Source organism: Paramormyrops kingsleyae, chromosome 8 (assembly GCF_048594095.1).
Source record: "Paramormyrops kingsleyae isolate MSU_618 chromosome 8, PKINGS_0.4, whole genome shotgun sequence".
NCBI classification, from domain to species: Eukaryota; Metazoa; Chordata; class Actinopteri; order Osteoglossiformes; family Mormyridae; genus Paramormyrops; species Paramormyrops kingsleyae.
In genome coordinates, this window is record NC_132804.1 from 38,903,116 (window position 1) to 38,920,548 (window position 17,433).

Sequence of the window (17,433 nt, forward strand, 5' to 3'; positions counted from 1 at the left end):
AAAGCAGTAAGAATTAGCTTATTGCTAATTCAGTCTTTTGAAAGCAAACAAATTATTTAATTATGTTTTTTGATTTTTAAGTGGCATTTTTTGGTGTTTCGCGTGTGCCCCATTTCTTCCAAGAGGCTTGGTATTATGGTGTTCCGGGCAATTCAGTTTCCCTATGTTTCTCCTGTCTATCAGGAAATAATGTTTCCCCTAATATTAAAGCAAAGAGGTATGTGAAATGTCTGAAAATCACTCGGGTACATTATTACATGTGAATACAGTAGATCGTCATGCATAATATAGTCTTATAAGCAATACTATACCGTTTTCATCAAGAAATACCTCTATCCAGCGAATTAAGTAATTTCATTTATTATCTGTAAAAACAAAAAACATACAAAAGGCATGTGATTTTTAAAAATGAATATATGGCTTGTTTACCTCGTAAAAAGACATGAAAACAACTGTGAAACCATGTACAAATCAGCGCACGACAGGGGAAACATAGGGAAACTGAACTGCTCGGAACGGCAAAAACTTTTATTTCAAGTCGTGCCATCCAAATCCCACTGGATCTGTTCATCTGACCATATGGCGATTAAAGCCTGTGTTGCTTCGTTTGTCCATCCTTCCATTTTACTTTTTTATATTTTTGTTTCTACTGCTTTTTATTTTGTTTCTCGCTGTGTATTTCAAAGGATGGCGGTTGTATTTTGTGTTTCAGCGGCAGGCTATTTGCATAACCAATTGACAGCAAATACGTTTGCAAGTCCTACCCCAAAGTACCGAAGTACCAAAGAAGTACCCCAACTGGTTTGGCACTTTCGGTACTCGAGATTTCGGTACTGGTACTTGACCGGAAGTCAATGGAAAAGCGAAAGTACCGAAATTACCGTACCGAAAGTGGAAAAAGTGCCCTAACACTGCTCACACAGCCAGTGATCCATCTCTCCCCATAGAGGATGGCCTTACGGGGACTCATGACCGCCTTCTCCCCGATATCCATCCATCCATTATCTATACCGCTTAATCCATCTGGGTCGCATGGAAGCTGGAGCCAATACCAGCATCTTTGGGTGAGAAGCGGGGTACACCCTGGGCAGGTCGCCAGTCCACCACAGGGCCAACACAGACAAAGAGCCACACACACTCGCATTCACACCTATGGGCAATTTAGAGTAGCCAGTTAACCTAATCTGCATGGCTTTGGACTGTGAGAGGATACCGGAGCACCCAGAGGAAACCCATGCATGCACAGGGAGAACATGCAAACTCCACACAGAAAGGCAGCCTGGGTGACCCGGGGATTGAACCCAGGAATCTGTAATATGTAATATGTAAGCAAGACAACTGGACTATTGAACCTGAAGTGCACACACAAGCACTGAATAAGCTCTCACACATCTGGAGTGACACTCACACTTTCAGACTCTCACACTCAAGCAAGAAAACTTATGGCAAATCTATATTATTCCATTATAAACCTAAATAAGCTACATCAAAAGTGTTTGGGTAGTTTGCAAACTAATAAAGGTAATAAAACTGTTACATACATGTAAATGTGTGTGCAGACTTGTGTCGATTTAAAAATCTCACACCAGCCAGGTCACCAAAGCTGGCTACCCTGATTGAAATATTTAATAAAAATTCGCCTATAAAGAAATCTGCATAACCACGGGAAGTTGCTTGCTTTTGTTGGAAGGATTTTACAAACGAAAAACTAAATATAAAGCTAACTTTGCCACGGTGTCATCGTTAGGGTTTAAACCCAAAACCACTTTCGGGTGTACCTCCCTGGTATTCTCGCATAGTTATGTATAAGGGGATATGTGGATCTTTACTGATATATTCCAGAAAGTGGGTTCAAGTTTAAACCTTATCACTAGCACCACAGTAAACCTAGCTTTATATGCAGTGTTCCGGCTGTAATATCTTTCACTGTTTGTAATTTATTTCAATGCTTGTGTGTGCACTTCATGTTTAGTAGTCCAGCTGACTTGTTTAAAGATACTGACCCTGAATGGGGTTAAGAGATGTGGGTTAAGAGTGCACATAATTATGCTGCCACTTTTCTTGCCTTTTTAATTATTTATTTATTTATTTTAATTGTGAGAGGCAGTCTCCATTGGAACAAAAAAAGCAGTCGCAAAATAAAAAATTTAGTTGTACTGGCAATCATTTTAGTCGCCATCTGGAACCCTGCACTGGCTCCTTCCTGTCCATCTCCAGACATTCCATTTCTGCTTCGCTCACCCCCAGGTGCCCCGGCTGTGTACTTCGTTCACTCCCAGATGTCCCGGCTGTGTGCTTTGCTCACACCCAGGTACCCCAGCTGTGTGCTTCACTCACGGCCAAGTGTCCTGGTTCTTCCCTATCTGCCTTCAGGTGTCCCGTCAGACTCAGCCTCACTCCCGGTCTCTGGTGCAGAGATGACCGCTCCATCCTGCCTGTCTCCGAAGATCCCAGTTCTGTCCTGCCCATCTCCTGAGGTCCTGGTTCCATTCTTACCAAATCAAGGTGCACTGGCTTCGCCACACTCTTCCAGCTTGTCCCGTTTGCCTCAAGTGGTCCTGGCTTCGCCCCATTCTCCTCAAGTAGTCCATACGCAAGACATATACGGTTTTCATCAGACAGCAACAATGTCTTTATTATAACACAAGATAGGTCAAGATGAGCAGGTATGCAAGTAGCAAAAATGTAAAAAAATAACAATGATGTATTCCCTGGATGGCTCTGTCACCCCCTTCCCCCCAATCTAATAACTACTCCTCCCTCATCGCCCAACATCTCTCTAGCCCCCCCTAGAGCAGGCTGGGGTGGAATCTAATTCTTCATATTGATATACTGCCCATAAGGGGAGGGGTTTGCCCACAATAAATTTTACCAAATGAAAATTCTAATTCCACAATATTACTATAATATCACACAAGCCTACTCTACACATTCTCCCCACCTCTCCACAAAAATCAGGTTCACCAGATATGCACCTGTTCTCCTACAAAGTGACATAATTAAATTCCCCCAAGATTCTGCCAGATGTAAGTACAGTCAAACCTCCTTTATCCGGGCAGAAGGAGACCGAGGGCGAAGTAAGAAATGCCCGTAACTTAGAAATACATCAACTGTACAGTACAACATACATGTACATGTGTACATATACAAACAACATCATATTTATGAGATGCAAGGCTTATGTAGGATCACACATGCACATATCACAGGGCCTAAATTCCAGGTGGCCTGAGACAAGGCCGAGCCTGGTACGAGAGGCACCAAAGGGGGGTTACACACATGAACACACACACACAGATAACAAGGGAGGCCAGCACTCCAACTTTTATTGCCCTTGACTTGGCACACAACCCCCCTCCACATACACTCTGCCTTACATCTCACTCACCCAACAGACGAACACCCTAAAGGAAATTTCATTTAAGTTTGGCTTTTGTTTACCCTGTATATTGATTTACTCACGACTACTAGTCTCAATATACAGATACGTTATGCTTGTATGTGTCCTTAGACAATCTTAGTGTTTTGTGTGCCACCCTTATAACCATGTTCACGGAGTATCACCTATTTTACCCCTTTGTACTTGAACACATATAAATTTAAATAAATAGATAGGCATAGCTACCATTGTATATTTGTTCTCATGGTATACCAGAAGAATCTGGAAAGTGAGTGTAACCAATGTGTCCTAACATTTAGAGAGTCTTCTTTGCTAAAACCCCCCCCTTCTCTTCCAACATTCCTTTGTGGTCCTTATCTGATCTTGGTGGACCGTTACCAAGTTTCTGTGTTCTAACATACTATATTTAAAAGAACTGAATTAAGGTGTATCTTATCCATTCTGGAGAAGATGAATTGGCATAAGCCACACCAAACAAAATATGTTGTTTCCAGATGTGCAACTTATATTGATATTACCACAAACTAATGGCCACGCCTATCTATGGATAAGATGTTCTGTTTGTAATATGAATATTTGATGTAATATCCGCACAAAGTGTAACATCTGTTGAGGTGCAACCCAAAACACCTGTATCCTATACTGATGTGAATCAGTCACATAGATAAAATAATTAATTGTTTAATCAATTAATACAGATGGTATGAGGTATGTACCTGTGAAGCTGGTATGGCATGTTTGGTGTCAAACTGATTGTTAATCACCCCTGATTCCAAATCTGGTCAGTGATTACCATAAAAGTGGATGTATCAAAAGTTATAACAGCTTAATGAAAATCATCAGTAAAGGGAGAATCAGTCGGGCCATAAATCCCAAAAGGACTGATACAGACCCCCTTCCGAAAGCCCGCCAAATGGATGGCCAGCCATTGGGCCAGGAGTCGTATTCCTGGTCATCCCTATTCATGAACTTTAGACCATAAAAATCTAGCACCTCAGAACAAAGGGGCGCAGAGAATAACCGCCAGCCCGAAGGAGAACATCAGCCGGGGCAAACAGATCATCAAGCGCAGAAAAGACCATCAGCCCGGGAGAAGAGAAGCCCACAAGAAACCCTCCGGTGAAGGCCCAGCTGAACAGAGAACAGCACCCAAGACAAAGCTTCACCAGGAGAGAGAATCCAAAGGGGCTCCACTCCACTGCTCCAAACGCCGCGCCTTCCTGAGTGCCATCGGCTCAGCAGCTCTGCCATCAACTGCCAAGACCCCCCCCCCCCCACTCTTCAACCAAGTAAACCAGCTTCCTTTCATTCTAACAACTTAAGCTGTTCTGTTAACCTGCTATAAGACTTTAGGGTCGTGTTTCCACAAACTGTGCTTGCTTTGCAGAACAGTATTTCCCATTTAAGGTTACTCATTTAAATCCGGTCATTGCATTTTCATAATTACATCGTTTGTTCTATTCCGTTATTTCGTGTTTGTTGTGTGTGTTAGGTGTAATGTCTGTCTTATGTTAGTTGTAGTCTTAGTTAGGAATAAATGCATGTCTTTTACACAACTTCAGCCTCCGTCATTGAGTACTCACACAAAGTTCCTGCCTCTGTGCGATCTTGCTACACGCTCTGAACCTCAAACTCGCCTGAAACATCGCGAGACTCTCTCTCATCGGCCGTGAGGGGAGCTTCGCTACCAATCGTTTACATTACCTGGTGATGCAGCTCGCTGGACGAGCCTTCTAACTAGGGATGGCGAAAACTAAAAAATTTCTTGACCGACCACCGAGCCTCAGTAGCCGGTTGAAACCGGTTAACCGATTAGTTTAAAATATGGTACGCTATTTGAAATAACAGCCATTTCGAGCCGCGCCTGCAATTTCGCAACTCTGTCGCATCTCTCTGCCGCTCTGCCTCCCGCACACACACACACACACTGCCACTCACGTCACTTTTTTAAAATCCCCTACAGCGCGAAACATGAGTCCCGCAAACGCGGCGCCGAAGAGCTTGTTGTATGTAATCGTAGGACAAATGGCTCCTTAGTTTCAAATGGTTTGGGTACAAGGTGATCGCTTTGAAAATAAAGGCGTTTGTCTAGGTTAGAAGCTCATTTGAAACATTGCCACGGCTCATTTAAGAAAATGACAGCTCCGAAGAGACGCCGCTTTAGTTGAGGTAGTGCTAACCATAATAAAGAAAGATGATGATCATCATCACCTTATCGGTTACCACTGAAATGTAGATGTAATGTATTTCCAAATCTAAGCCCATCTTATGCGGAATGTTGCCTAATAGACTGCAACATGATAAAACCAATGGATAAAACAGGCACCTTCAGAATGCGTAAAAGACGCACCGGCCAAGGCAGGTCTAACTCACTGTGTGCCTTCTAATAACGGACAGGACAACTCTGTTGTATAATTAATATTATTTTTTTATTTTTCAAAAAGACAAGTGTCAACTTCTGTTAAGGGCAACATCTCCTAAACCATAACAGACAAAAACCTACAGCTATTCTTAAGAATAACATTAAATAAACGAAAAATTATTAGAATCTATGAATGAGAATACTGTAGCCAACAAACAGCTCACAGACAGGTGTTAAGGGTGCTAATTATTAAAACATAACAAAACGGTTTGGCCATTAGTTATTCTTGGAAAATAAATTAACGAAAAACAAGTTAAAGTTAAATTTCGCAAACCTTGTGAGCGCGCGAACCCAAACGCTGTGACCTCGCGCCAAATGTTTTTATTGGTTTATTAAGTACAAACAGGCGAGTTATGAAAAATTGAGTGTGAGGGATAATTTGTTCACTTAACACAAAAAGATGAGGAATGAGATGGCTAACTGTAGTAGCGTATAGTCCACTGTCTATAATAGCCTAATTTAGATATCACTTTTTTTTTTAACCGACTACCGACAACTTTGACCGGTTAACGTTGATACGGTCAACCACCGGTCAAACGGTCATCGGTTAACATCCCTACTTCTAACCCAGGTTACTAAGCGATACTGGTAATTAGTGAATCCCATTGAAGTCTCACATTAACAGACTCACAGGGATACCGCAATTGAGTTTGGAGGAGCCGACCATTCGGCATAACGATTGGTTAATAATCAGCATTAAATAATAATTAAACTTTAATTAATTTCAAACATATTGGTGGAGAATATTAGAATTTATTTGAGCTAATAATTCCTACACTTATAATAGGATGTTATTTCAGTCTGAGCTAGTGAATCATCCCGTTTTATTCTTGCAGTGGTCATCCAGTTTTTAACCAGCATCAAGTGAGCTGGATGATTTTTTTCTTTATTCTTCCAAATATTGCCTACCGTAGACTTAGCCACTCCAAAACGATCCGCAACAACTCTGCGTAATTTTCCTTTTCGTATCTCTGTCGAGTTTCTTTTGAAAGGACATGACACTATACGCTTCCTTTTTGAAGCCATGGATTTTGTTCAGTTTTACGCACCGCTGTAAGTTCAGCTCCGCCCACAGCCTCATCCTCTAATTCGCTCTCCATCCGACGTTCGCTCCGCCTTCACATGCAGACTCCACCCACAACTTTCTGTATGCGGCATTTGTCACTTCCGTCATAGTGAAAAGCTGACCGCAAGACGTCTGGAGAGCTCTGCTCTCTTATTATTGTTGTGGTTTGCTTTTCTTTGACAGATATTACTGTGTATGATTTGTTTGGTTTATTGGATTTTTGATTTTTGCTTTGCCCTTGTCTGTACTTTCGCTTTGGTTTACTTGCTATTTTGTTTTGAGCTCTTGCCCAGTTTTTGGTTAATATCTTCGTGCGCCCCTTGGACTTTGACACTTTGATCTCTGTGTATGTTCTGTGTTTGTGTCAGGTGCATAGCGAGTGGCTGCCATTTTTATTTTGCGAGCTTATGTTGTATGCTGTTGTTTGGATAGGTAGTAAGGTGTAGAATTTGTCCTTGTGTTTTTGTTTTCTCTGGTCTTAAGTAAGTTAGCTTTGGGTTGCGTTCAGAAGCTGGATTTTGTTTATTGTTTTCGCTATAGTCACTCCTGAGTCCTTTTGCACCGGGTTTATTTGTTCTGTGTCCGTGGCGTGTCAATAAAAACAGAAAAATGTTTTTAAAAATGTCCACGTGTGTTCCATCACACCCTGTCCTTCCCTTACTCCACATCCCCTTTCTATGGAAGCCCTGAAGGGCAAAACACACCAACAAATTCGAAAACATGCTAGCAAAAGCAAAAACACACCAGCAAAAGTGAAAACACACCAGCAAATTCAAAAACACACCAGCAAATTCAAAAACACGCCAGCAAAAGCGAAAACACACCAGCAAATTCAAAAACACGCCGGCAAAAGCGAAAACACACCAGCAAATTCAAAAACACGCCAGCAAAAGCGAACACGCCAGCAAAAGCAAAAACACGCCAGCAAATATGAAAACACACCAGCAAATTCGAAAACACGCCAGCAAATTCAAAAACATGCCAGAAAAAGCGAAAACACACCAGCAAAAGCGAAAACACACCAGCAAATATGAAAACACAAAAGCAAAAACACACCAGCAAATATGAAAACACGCCAGCAAAAGCGAAAACACTACAACATTAGTGGCACTGAAAACGGAAAGGGTATGTACCCACTAATCATCACGTGCTTGTTACTGATCAGGGAGCCTGTCAATCAGTGTCCCGGCACCTTACAGGGGTAATACATGAAGAAAGGGAAAATGTTTTGCCCATACTATGCGGGGTCGTTGGGGTCTTTATTAAGGTGCACATTGTGCTTGAAGACATGCTTGCATTACACGAGCATGCAGAATGAAGTGGCTGTTGGTGATTATGAACATGCGACACGAACCTACTTTTCCTGAAGTTGAAAAACTAGATACATTCGGAATGAAGTCAAGCATACATTAATTATTATTATTATCAATTATTAAGTCTCACTTGCTGAAAATGCCACATAAGTTTAAAAAAAAAAAAAACGCCGCAATGGAGGAGGGAGCGAACGCACTGTAAAATTGCTAGTCGTGATACCTTTTCTTCCCAACGATTATGTACATAATAAATATATACCCCATATCATGAAAAACTAGATACATTCGGAATGAAGTCAAGCATACATTAATTATTATTATTATCAATTATTAAGTCTCACTTGCTGAAAATGCCACATAAGTTTAAAAAAAAAAAAAACGCCGCAATGGAGGAGGGAGCGAACGCACGGTAAAATTGCTAGTCATGATACCTTTTCTTCCCAACGATTATGTACATAATAAATATATACCCCATATCATGAAATACAGCATGCAAAGGAATACACTGTATTCTTCTTATTGTTTTTTATCCTTTGTACCTTGCAGAGAATAGTTAGCTTGCTTTACAATGAGTAAATCTTTATAGTGGCATGTATGGCTGCAACAAATAATCGATTTAATCGATTATTAAAATAGTTGCCAACTAATTTACAGTTTTTCTCAATTGCTAAAACACTAAAACCCATTAGCTGAAGAAAGTTCTCAGTTGCCTGATCTCATTTAGCTAATTGTGCAGTCTGTTGTCAATACCATAAAGCATTTCACATGGTAAAACACAATGCAGATCATACTTAGACTTTTCAGCAAAACTCTAAACACATTCTCATTCTCAAAACACATTCTACACTCTAATGCACACGTCATCCATACTGGTAAACACAAGTAGCAATGCTCAAATACAATTGATTGAACACAACCACTCAAAATTGATGTCACCTGTTTCAAATGATGTGACACAACCAATATAAGCCAGTTCAGAGAGCAAACAGGTTGTTGAAGGTAGAAAGGAGAAAGTCTGAGCATGGATAGAAGAAACAATGTGAGAGGACGAGTGCGTATGCGAGGTGGGCGACGAGGAGGAGGAGGAGGCCGACGACAAGAAAGAGGGCGAGGAAGAGGAGGAGGGCGGCAAGAAAGAGGAAGAGGAGGAGGAAGACAAAGAGTGGAAATATCTGATGAAACTCGAGCAACAGTCATAGACCATGTTCTTGTCCATGGACTGACAATGAGGGAAGCAGGACTAAGAGTGCAACCCAATTTGAGCCGATTTTCTGTGTCCACCATAGTAAGGACATTCAGAGAAGAGAACAGGTACAGTATATTGCTTATTTTTGTAATTGCAAATTTACTGTACTACACTCTATGCAACTGTTTCAATAGACATTTGTAAAGTTCATCACTGTATGTATAGTACTGCATGAATATTTGTTGTAACTGCACATCTACTTTTTGTAGAATTGCGAGGCTGCCACATGCAGGTGGAAGGACGGCTTTATTCACTCAAGAGCAAGAGGCCGTTATACTGGGCATGGTCCTTCAAGATAATGTAATACGACTCAGAGAAATCCAGGAACGAGTGATACAAGACAACACACACTTCCAGGGAATCAACAGTGTGAGCATTTCCACAACTGACCGTGTCCTCCATTGTAACAGGATGCGATTGAAACAAGTATACAAAAGTACCCTTTGAGCGCAACTCACCAAGGGTGAAAGAACTGCGAGCTCAGTATGTGCAAGTAAGTGTACATTCAGAAACATTTACTGTAATCCAGATTTTCTACAATACTAACACATACTATGTGAATGACATTACTCTTCAGTACATACAATGTATGTGAATCAGAAGTGCATACAGTAGGCTTAATTGTACTCTACAGTATAGCACTGTCTCTGTATGACTTGCAAAATTCTAAATGCAGTATATTGTATTTCTACACAGACAATATTTGACTTGGAATCCTTGGACAGACCCCATGACTTCATCTTTGTCGATGAAGCAGGCTTCAATCTAACAAAGAGGAGACGGAGAGGCCGAAACATCATTGGACAGCGGGCCATTGTTGAAGTCCCTGGTCAACGAGGTGGCAATGTCACCATCTGTGCTGCTATTAGCAACCATGGTGTTCTACATCACCATGTTACACTCGGGCCATACAACACCCAGCACCTTCTAAGATTTATTGCCAATCTAAGAGATATTTTATTTGAGCTGCAGGTTCAAGACCATCAGGGTCAAGAGCTAAATGAGAATCTCATTCCCACCTATGTGATAGTGTGGGACAATGTCAGTTTCCACCGAGCTGCTCCGGTAAGTGAATGGTTTAACATCAATGAGCAGTTTATGAACTTGTACCTCCCTCCATACTCGCCTTTCCTGAATCCGATTGAGGAGTTTTTCTCCTCTTGGAGATGGAAAGTGTACAGTATAATAGACAACCCTACACCAGAGTAAATCATCTGCAAGCCATAGATTTAGCTTGTGGTGATATAGGTGAGGAATCATGTCAGGGCTGGATACGGCACACAAGAGGTTTCTTCCCCCGTTGCCTCAGGAGGGACAATATTGCTTGTGATGTTGACGAAGTGCTCTGGCCTGACCCAGCCCAAAGACGAGAAGAAGCAAATTGATCACGTTTACTCCTTTGATTTTTGTCCCTTTTAGTATTGTATACTGTAGTACAGTGCATTGTATGCCGTTTACTGTACAATGAACAAATTGTATGGCCCAAAACATTGAGATTAAAAATTTGCTTCTCCCTGAGAACTATATGTTTTGAACAATGTGTTTTCTGTTTTTTGTTGTATTGTTTACTGAGTGCTTGATAGTGTACATAATTTTGATCACTTTGTTTTTGATTTGAGAGCAGTGCTTGATTTTGAACACAGGTAAAACTGTTTTTAGGCGAAAGTTTCATTTTGCAAGAGGAGTCAGAGGTTTTGTAAATAGTGCTTGAAGATGAGGTTTTGCATTTAACCCCTTGGGGTCGGCGGTCCCGCCGGCGGGATCTGACAGAAATTTCGCGAAACCGTTTTGTCATATACACATTTTAAATATACTCTCAGAAACCTTGGACGGTCTACTTTTCAAATATATATAGGTACAAACTAAATATATTTTTACAGCTTCGTGATACGAATTGAAAGAATAAGAGTGACTGACTTAAGCGACTGCGTCTTGAAGCGGCTCTGATCGCCCACCCACTTGCAAATCGCGCTATTCGCATGATAATAACATGATAATCCGACAGTTAGTATTGGGTAAAGAAATATGTGAATACGCCCATTGTGACCGAAATAAAGAAGAGCACATGTCTGGGTAGTGTTTACACTGATCGGCTACAATATAGCACACGGATACGTCTCTGCCGCTGAAGCTTTGCGCCAGTGTTGCCACTTTCAGCAGCGAAGCTCATACCTGCGTTCATGGCTCAGTGGGCTAAGCCTGTGTGCCTGCAATCACGTGGTCGCCGATTCAAACGCAGCGTATTTAGAACGTGAATAGCGATCTTCTGCTGAGAGCGGTCCTAAACGCTCGCGATACAAGTAAAACAAAGAAAGGTGACACGATTTGCTTTTTTGCCTATTTAACCTAATTTTAAAAACTTTAATACTTCTGACAATGGAAGTTTTGAAAAGAAGACAGATAACGGATGTAGTCAGTGTTTTTTTTTCATGATTTTACATAATGATTTCAGCGAGATATAAACTGAAATACACGAGAAAGATACGCGGTCGACGATGCCCTCGTCCCCAGAGCGTTAATAATAGTCACTGCATCATATTTAACGCTTTCTATATTTATATAGTCACAGTTTTTCATTTTTCATTCCATCTACCAATAAACTGTGAAAGGGATTTTATTGTTGCTACTTTTCTTGCGTTTCAAACTGCCTTTCCAAAGTGATGGGTGTGGGGTGCAGTGACATTCCAGACTGATGGGCCATTGACAGCATGCAAACTACTACAGGTGTGAGGACACCTATCTCATCAATATTCATTTTGAAGGCCACTGACTTTGAGAAAAAGAGTGTCACTCTAAAGTACACACTTTAGTAATCAAACTACATAAAATTTCAGAATGTCACTTTCACCTATGTGTAGCCAACCCCTGTGTCTATAAGTTTCAGAGCTCAAAAGTCTTACCTAGAAATGTCTATAATGTGATTTTTTACAATTTCTCAGCATGTCTGAAAATAGGTTTTTGAAAACTATATGTTTAAAGTTGATTTTAACAAAAAATAGAATAACATTCTAAGAGGTCTCAGATTATTGGTGCTGAGTTTGTGCTAAATAAAAGCAAATGTAACACTTTGGGATAAATGTTTTTTAGATAGGTGAAATATTTTAAAATGTCAAGGCATGTCAGACTACCCCGAAAGTGGAAAAGAGGCCTCAGGCCCCAGGGGGTTAATGGTTTCAGAAAATGTAGCAAGGTTTCAGAAATTGTGTTTAAGCAATTGAGAAAAACTGTAATAATCGATTAGTTGGGTCTACATTATTATATACATAAGTACAGTGGCTACCTCTTAATTTGGGAGCAGTAAGCTAACCAAAGTCGCGGTGGCAGTAAAGTACCATTAAGCTGGAAGCCGACCGCCATAAAAGAAAGAGGTGACAAGAACCAATGGCGTGCCTTGAGTAGCTTACGTGATGAATTCTGGGAGAATTGGGAAAAACGTTTAAAAAATGGCGGACACAGCAGAGTCTTGTTTTAATTCTGCCAGAATTTGACTATAATTAGCTGAAATTAGGTTGGAGAGACACTGATGCATTATGTGACGTTGTGGAGTTTTTGGATTATTTTATGCAATTACAGTAAAATTGGTCTAAGTCGCCAGCTTGTAACTCGTCAATGTGCACAAGTCGACGCTCAAGCAAAAGTCCCGATTTTTCCTAATGATGTTTCCTTTAAAATTCCTTGTGTAAGTCGCCGCTTGCAAGTCGTCAAATTCCCTTAGTCGTCACCTAAATCCCGGTCCCGAACAACACAAATGAATGGATTTTCCTACCTGTAAGTCGACACCCCAATTGCTGCATTCCCGCCGCCTGCTTGTCACCACGGCAATGTAGAAACAGGGAATCCCCACCTATCGCACTAGTCGCACCGAGTGCGGCGCGGGACAAGATTTGATGGGTGAATGCGGGTGCGGGCGGTAAGGTCCTCATGTATGTGCGGGTTGCGGGAGAATAGAATTAATCGCGGGACTCCCGCAAAATGTAATTATCTTAAAATTAATTTATTAAAAACAAATACTCATTTATCTACTGCACAAAAGCAACAAGAACGACTAAATTAAAATAATAATTTACAGGCGAATCGTCTACAGAAACTACAATTGCCGGGGGACGTAACCGGACACCCCAAGAAGTAATCAGCCTGGTGCTTGGACGGGATGGCATGTTTTAAAAAGCTCCTCGTTCGTGTCCATGTTCATCATTCCATTTAATTAAACTAAAATAAAACGAAACATATTTGTTTATTTTCCGTTTCTTTTTTATATATACTCAAAAGGGATGCAAGTGAAACAAATAACAGAGTAGCGGGAAGAAGCGGTAAAAATAAAACTACTTATATGTTTACCTGCGGTATTTTGCGGGCGGGAGCGGGACGAAACTTGAATACTGCGGGCGGGAGCGGGAAAAAATAATATATATTTTTTGCGGGAGCGGGACAGAATCTTGCGGGAACGGGCAGGAGCGGGACTGAAAAATCCGTCCCGCGCAGGTCTCTACCGTGATGAGTAGAGGTATGGTGTTATATTTACTAGTCGGCAAAACGGCCAGATATAAAGTCGACACTTAAGCGACTTATGTCTAAGTCGGCAAAACGGCGAGTTATATTTACTAGTCGACAAAACGAAGAGATAGACATAAGTCACCAAAGTGTCGACTTTATATCTGGCCGTTTTATCTTGTCAATTCTCTAAGTCGTCACTTTTAAGCTGGACCCGCGAGTGTCGACTTAGACCGGTTTTACTGTATTCAGATTACTTATACTTACGCAAATCCTTCATTCAGTGGTGTAGTGGATGGTAAATGCACATAAACGCCATTTACGCACCTTTAAAATTTACAAAACAGGTGATCACCTTTTTTGAGATCACCAATGTTAAGGATATAAATAGTTACCCACTGTTTTTACTGCTGTACATAGAGTTTACCCACCTTAAATATCTTGTTACCACTACACCACTGCTTCATTACTTCATGATAGAAATTTATAGTAATATCAAATGTTGTAGTAAGACCAGTTTTTGAAGGTCTCGATCTTATCTTTGAATCAGCCGTATTTGTACTCGTTCTTGTCATGGACTCGGGATAACTCTGAGAATATGCTTATTAATGAGCCATTTACTAACGGATTGGATAACTAATAACTTCAAGTGCAGCCAATGGCGTTACTGCCGGCCGCATTACCCGCCCCCGTCCCTTCACACACGGACGTGTGTTTAAATGAACTCAGGGGAAGTCGTGGTTGTCAACACAATCAGCTATTATGTGGCTACAAATGTGGCTACATATACCACAACATGTTTACCCTACCATTCTATTAGGGGGGCGCCCTAAGTTAATTTTATTTAATTGTATTTTCTATATAGCGCCAGATCACAACAGAAGTCATTTAAGGCTACCTTTCCTGTAGAACAGGTTTATATCTTGTCCTTTTATTAAACAAACTAAATAGCCTTATGTTATTTATCTTATTTACAGTTCATCACTGTAATATGCTGAAACAACCGGACACGTTTTAAAACTAAATTTGCCGCCTGCCGTTCACGGGTTTTTCATCACCAATAGTCTTATCTGCGTCGCTCAGTCACTAAAGTCTATGGCGCTTCACGAGAGTGCAAGCTGGCTCATTTTTAGCGTAAAATGTAGAAAAGGCTTTTTCTCCGCAATAAATGTTTACTTTGTCCGTAATAAATGCAGACACACTCGCTTGCATGCTCTCTCCCCGTCACATATGTGTATCAACATTTAATAACATTAGACAATTATTTAATAATATTCTTAGTAGCAGTAGTGGTAGTCTGTGCTTTTTACTGAATACATTATCTAAAGCACCATGCTGGTTGCACTTCATAAAACAAGATTTTGTGTATTTCATTACATTGATTCAGCTGCTACAATTTATTTTTATTTTTTTTATACTCTTAATGTAGCATATATTTGTTTTTTGTGTGAGTTGCTGGAAATAACCTTTGTACAAAGACAGACTGGGTTATTAAAAATTGCTGGAAATCGAATTGGTTCCCCCCCCCCCCCCCCGATTAATCGATTAATCAAAAAAGTAATCGACAGATTAATCGATTATCAAAATAATTATTAGTTGCAGCCCTAGTGGCATGTAGTATTATCTCATATTTATCCTTTCTGTTGTAGATTCCTTGGTATACCACCAGCGTTTCTTCAGAGTGCTGCAGATACTATAGAACATGCAGCCCTTCACCTCCTCAGCCCAACTTTTCAACACCGATTATGATTACATTTTCTTCAGGCTGGAGCAAATGCAGAACTGCCTGATCAGATGCTTTCAAGATATTGAGTCAGAAGAGGGGTCATTCCATGTCAAATCAATCACACTTTTGGACATCATTGTCACAAATACTGATTTGTCACATGAGTACCTAACCAAACTGAAATTGGGCGTGTCTGGGATCAATATTGAGGGATATTAAAGCGAACAAAGTTTGAACTTTTTTTTTTTTCTTTGGGGGGGGGGGGGGACTATGACTGGCTATATTCAGGGATGGGCAGTATTTTAGATAAATGTATTTAAAATACGTATTTGAAATATAAAATACTATTTTGTATTTTGTATTGTAAAGCCTTTGGGAAAAATCTAACGTAATTTGTATTTAAATACATTTAAGATGAGTATTTTGTATTTTCAAAATACATAAAATACTTTGTGCCAATCAACCTCTTTATCTGGGTGCTGATTTGGTTCAGACACACCCCTCCCCCAACCTTAACACTCATGCACGTGAGCTGCCTGCAGCAGAGTCAGCATTGGATCAGCGACTTTTCTCAGTTTTCTGCATTAAGGTAAGGGTGTCATCCTGATCAATTCCGTGTTGATTAAAGTTAAAATGGTGCATCATTCAGATTTGCCTTCAGTAAACATGAAAGAATAAAAAAGCACCGACATGTGTAGGAGGAAAATAGCGTTAGTTGCCTGTTAGCCAATCAGTTTTGATAGTTTTTTTTTTAATCTATCAACTAGCTAGTGAAATGTGTTTAAAACATTACTGCATGTTAGGGCTGGGTGATATGACAGAACTTTATATATCTTAGGCAGCGATGACATAAAGTGTGAATCGATTAAACTTTTCAAAATCGTTTACATAGGCCTAGGTCATTTAGAGCAAATAAATCCTTGCAGTGTTTAGTGGGGCAGCAGGAATTATTGGAACGTTGGGGTGGATGAAGAAGCATGAATGAATGAATAAAATAGTGTGATGTACTTGGTTCAGTTGTACTTTGCTGTTTAAAGCGCGAAAGGAGATTCATATTTACACTTCGAATAGATGGATGTCTGAAACACACAGGTACACCATCTTGAGGAGTACACCATCAGTTTTATAATTGACTTTGTGTTACTGAGTTCTTGTTACTGAGTTGAAGTCATGATGGTGATAAAACGTAATAAAAGATGTTTGGGGAAAAAAAAAAATAGTTTTGTTTTTCCTACAGGGCAGGGGAAGGGAAGATCATTTCTAATCAGTAGTACACATCTAAATGTTTTTGTTTTGCATTCAGAATATGTCCAGATATATTTCAGCCGCAGGGTTCCCCCTGGAGTTTGATTTCAATTCTTCACTTTTCTTTGTATTTTTGCTTCTATTAATCAAATTCTTCACTTTTTTTCAGCATCCGTTTTTTTAGTCACTCTCTCGCCGCTTCTCAATAAATTAATCATTAAACTCACTGAATATACATCTTCTGACAATCACACTGTGATTGGTCAACTAATGGCATGGGCGAGTCACGAGTCTACTTGATAAGGTTGGGAGAATCGTGAATACTGTGTAAAAATTTGTGTGCTGAAAACATGATGTATAGTACGCATTTCGGAAATAATGTTCTAATTACTATATATATATATGGTAAGCTAATACTTTCCCGGTGTTTCATAGTACCTTTGAGAGGGACATTCTAAAACGCTTAATGTGGTTTAATGTACCAAAATAGCGACCAATAATCACCAAATTTCGCACACACACAC

General features: G+C 40.3%; 1 protein-coding gene and 1 long non-coding RNA gene across 25 annotated transcripts in view; one reads left to right on the forward strand and one right to left on the reverse strand.

The window, feature by feature from the left end:
- nfasca (neurofascin homolog (chicken) a) overlaps positions 1 to 17,433 on the reverse strand; it is a 133,113-nt gene that overhangs the window by 107,053 nt on the left and 8,627 nt on the right. The window lies entirely within an intron of this gene.
- Positions 9,398 to 10,624, forward strand: LOC111840635 (uncharacterized). Its single transcript, XR_002837474.2, has 3 exons — positions 9,398 to 9,512; positions 9,657 to 9,940; positions 10,144 to 10,624. It is a non-coding gene; the product is annotated as an uncharacterized lncRNA (long non-coding RNA).